At 34.0% G+C, this 4,665-nt stretch overlaps 1 long non-coding RNA gene across 4 annotated transcripts; it reads right to left on the reverse strand.

Annotated features, from left to right (window-relative positions):
- Positions 1-380: 380 nt before the first annotated feature.
- Positions 381-3,468, reverse strand: LOC132034364 (uncharacterized). 4 transcript variants are annotated; one of them, XR_009409058.1, is made up of 4 exons: positions 3,130-3,468; positions 2,809-2,892; positions 1,889-2,653; positions 381-1,604 (listed from the first exon to the last, which is right to left on the reverse strand). It is a non-coding gene; the product is annotated as an uncharacterized LOC132034364 (long non-coding RNA). The 4 variants fall into 4 exon arrangements; XR_009409056.1 differs by having other exon boundaries at positions 1,889-2,892; XR_009409057.1 differs by having other exon boundaries at positions 2,809-3,468.
- Positions 3,469-4,665: the final 1,197 nt, after the last annotated feature.

Below are 4,665 nucleotides of genomic sequence, written 5' to 3' on the forward strand. Positions count from 1 at the left end.
ATCAACTCAAATGAGTCTCATAGTGCGCTTCATTGTATCCAACTCATGTTATTATTTCTAAACTCTAAAATTATCGGTTAACCATAAGGAATTATAGGCTCCAATTGATAGAACGTCTGACAAAAAGCCTATCCCAAAGGAAAAATGATCTGCCAAGTAGCTATTATATTGGTCATGAAATTCCATTATAAGTTCTTTGAGGGTAAGCATTTTGTAATGTGTCTTTTTTTTTTTTTTTAAGTCCTGGGTATTTTCTAACATGTCTTCTATGAGGATCTATGGGTTTTACAATCTTGTTTTCCTTATCATTAAAATTTTCGCTTCTAGAGCTCCCATACGGAATTGCCTAAAGAATATAGTTTGAGAAACAATAGCGAATGTTGAGTATAGCATCTCCATGTCCCCATGAGATAGACAAATGAATACATAAAAGGTAAACTACACGATATAATTTTTTTTACTGGAGATGTCATAGGAATTCAACTACTTGAACTTAACCATTTACTATATATCATGGACTACAAAAATAACACTTCTCATGAGAATTATTTCACAAGAATACCTATTAGATGAAAGGGCAAAAGAAAAATAATCTCAAACTTGTATAGTCTCCTAATTTGTCCAATTATAATGGTCTTATCAAAAGAATTTCATAGATGGAAGTCATGTGACTCAAAGGAATCCCTTTTGGATCTCCTGACAAAGGAACAAGGTAAGAGAAAATTAACAAACACACAAAATCCGCAGAAAAATTAAATTACGTAATCACAGGCAAGAATATTGTACCTGTAACTACTGATATCAGTAGTAGTACGTTTGTAATAGAGTCCTCGGAGTGATAAACTGGAAAAAATAATATGGGTTGATTAACTAAAAATCAGCACTTCAAAATGCATAAAATGGGTTGAATAATCATCAAGTGGTCGATGATAAGCAAATAGCAATCTGTTAATCACTTTAGTGGGAGAAAAATTTGCAGGAAATACAAACCAATGACAGAAGGAAAAATAAGGAGAAGAGATGGAGGCGCTTTGTTCCCATCAATAGACACCATAATCGGTGGTCAACGAGAGAATGAAGAATAGAAGGAAAATGAGGAAGCGACTGTTGGTGACTTGATGGTAAAAATTAAAAGCGAGAGTTGAGTTTTTCCTTATGCAACACACACAAATAATAAATGAAAGAAATAGGCAAAAAACAAAGAGAGGGGGGGAAGTGAAAATTGCCCCAAAAAGGAGAAAAGAGATAGATGCAATTGCTGGGCATAGGAAGGTGCCACGTCACCTTTTCTATTCCTAACTTTATATACTTATATATAGATTTATGGTTTAAACCTTTCTTTTAAATTTGAGTCACTCGAAAGCTGAGAAAGTTAAAACCGAAAGCAAGCAAAAGACCAAAGTTGATTACAAACGTTAAAGGTGTTATAATCATATTAGGTTGTCCAAGAGAAAACATGAAGTTATGGACTTACCTTCACATATGCACACATTGAAATCAAGATGAAATTTTGGCAAAAAACCAAGTGAGGTTCTCTGGAAAAGGGACTCGTAGGATTGACCGCTGCAGGCATTACTTGCTGTGGGTATATAGAGAAGTTAAGTCTGCCGAAGAGAATGTCACAATTAACATCACAAATTGACCTCAGACCAAATCTACCGATAATGTTTTCAATTCCACTTCTATTACCTAATCTTACCCAATGCGACACACACACACACACAAAGAAAAAATAGTGACTTTGTGACAATAAAACCTTAGGGTAAAGGGTTACTCCTCGTTTTACCTCTTGAAAAGAAATAATCAGGAAATAAGAAATAACATAATCCTAGCTGCGAAGAGAGAAAGAAATTTGTTTTACAATGGAAGGAAAGGAAGCTGAACTTACCATGAACTTCAACTTCATGGAAATGACCAGAACTTGTGTGAAAAGTTCTTCATGTATATATGAAGGATGCTTCATGACATTGATCCTTATATGCTTGATCCAAATTAAGAATTTCAGTTCCAATTGACACTTTTCTATTAGTTCCTCATTACTTGGCATTTGGGAAACTTCTTCTGAACTTTCCTCTTTATTTTCTTCCCTTTCCTAGCTGAAAGAATTTGAGGTTGGTGATATCTAGATGTTTCTTGGGCATGTTCCATGTTGGAAAATTATCCAAAAACCTCTCTTTTTGAATTGCATAGAAAACCAAAGCAAAACCTTCTTCAGTATATATAGAATATCAATTCACAAAAATAATTTTACAAATAGAAAAAATGCAAGCTTCTTCAAATACAGAAAGAATACTGAAGAAAAACTAATGCACTTAATAACTAACGACATCAATTTAATCATCCAAGTAATTAGCATCAAAATACATATTTTTATAACGAAAATTACACAAACATCAGGAAACAGAGAATGAACCAAAGGAAAAACAGAAAATAGAAACCATTTCCTTTAAAAAGGAACATAACCAAACAAAGGAAATAGTGAGCAAACACCAAGATAATAAAACAGTGACATAATGAATCAGAAAGTTGACAAAACACATAAATGAAACCGAAAGCAGAGTGAAATCAGGTTTATGCAAACGTGATGAATCGCCTACACTCCATAGAGACTGGCTGGTTAGTAATCTCCGATGCTAATCATCTTTCCAAAATCCTATTTAATGCATATTTATTAAATCAATATCCACAAAGAACAAAATAGGAAAAAGAAAAATCAGCCAGTGTAGTAAGACCATATAATAGAAGTTTTTAGGCAATATATATGTCACTAAACCTACAGAAAATTTGAAATCAATAAGTCAAACTTACCCCAAGATGAATTTGACTTAGGTGTATGTTTTGGCAATGTCAAAATAACCTTCTGGGTTGAACGGAGCAGGCTAATTCCTTGCACTTAGGAATTTACCAGCCTCAGTAAGTAGGTTAATAGATATATGATTGAGAGAGGGGTTTAAGAAGTTCAACTAATTCAGAAATAGAACACATTCATTAAAAAAATTCTATGGATCTAAAATAACTTAGTACACCAATTTGTGCCCAAAGTAGAAGAAATTGATAAAAGAAGTAACCTATAATTACAAATTATGTGGAGGGGGGGGGGGGGGGGGGAAGGTAAAAAAGTATGGATACCTTATGAGGATGCTTTATAATGGCGTCTTTACATAAGGGTTGTTGAGCCCTTCTAGGTAAGCAGTATTAGGGACAGTCGGATACGGTCGATGATGTTTCATTATACTTTCAGTAATAATGTCTTCAGCAATGGTAGCGATGGATGTCGGTTGGGAAGAAAGCAGTGTAAAGGGCGATGCGTTATTCACTCTAAGAAAGAAGGAAGAGGCATAGGGCAATGAAGAAAATTAAGGAGTTGTCTTTTTCTTTTGCTTTACAACTGCCGTTGTTTGGCAGAAATAGTTGTTTAGGCGGGGAAAATTGGGAATTAGTTGCCAAAAATTTGTAAAAACAAATAAAAGCGATTCTTGTGTTGTGGTTGTACACGTCAAGCAGGCCAGATATATATATATATATATATATATATATATATATAGGGTCTTGCTAATATACTACCTGCCCCTTCCCAACTTTTTAGTTTACTTAAATGCCCTGCCAACTTATTAAAAAATATGGGCTTTTTAGTCTTTTCTCCAAAATTCCCCAATTTTCACCCTGTCCCAAATTCTCTAGTTCACGTACAATACTCTGGCAGGAAAAAGGTCCAAAGCAACCATTCTTCTCCTTAAAATTTCAATTCTGTTTTGTAAGTTTTCTCTTCTTCCAACATTGATCAATGCATTATGCAGGTAAGAATATAGTTTTTTAATACCTTTCCATTTGTTGATTAAATTATAGGATTAGATTATGGAGGCAATTTTTCATTTTTGAAACTGTGGTGCCCATCAATTAAGGAATTTTTATTTATATATTCTTTGTGCCTTTAGATTTGTTCTTGTTTTTTGATTGGTAAAACACAATATTAAAGTTCAGTGAACTGATTTTACAGTTGGATGGCTTAGTGTGCTGACAAAATTCTCTTTTGATGGGTTTAAAAAATATAGGTCATTAATAGTACGAGTGATTCTACTATAGGAGTTTCAAAAAGTCGGTGTCCATGTGGTGATATTGGGTGCTTTATTAATGACGATGTAGTTTAGGATTTACAACAATTTTACATGAAGAACTTAGACAAGAAAATATTAGTGGTAACAGTGATGGTACTTTGAAGAAAGGCAACGTGTTTAATAGTGATTATGAGACTTATAATTGCTATGTAAATTTTGCTAAAAGAAATAGTTTCTCAGTTAGACGTGAGCGCCATTTGGGAAGTGCAAAACATCCTATGGCAATTTATAAAAGGAATTAAGTTTGTCGTTGAGCCGGTAGCCCTCGTCCTCAAAAGATAGCAGAAAAAGAGAGACAAAGAGATTGAAAATCTTCCAGACGCAATTGTAAAGACAAAATGTCTATTGCCAAAGACATAATTGATGGGATCACTCGTTGGACAGTGGTATGTTTTGATAACGTCCAAAACCATGACCTATTGAGTGATGAGGAGGTGAGATTGCTCCCCGCTTATTGAAACATTGACATTGTTGATCAAAAGCGAATTACACTTCTTGCAAGAGCTGGTTGTTCTATGGGTTTAATAAGAAGGGTGTTTGAATTCGAAAA

The sequence above is a fragment of the Lycium ferocissimum genome, chromosome 10 (assembly GCF_029784015.1).
Source record: "Lycium ferocissimum isolate CSIRO_LF1 chromosome 10, AGI_CSIRO_Lferr_CH_V1, whole genome shotgun sequence".
Classification (NCBI taxonomy): Eukaryota; Viridiplantae; Streptophyta; class Magnoliopsida; order Solanales; family Solanaceae; genus Lycium; species Lycium ferocissimum.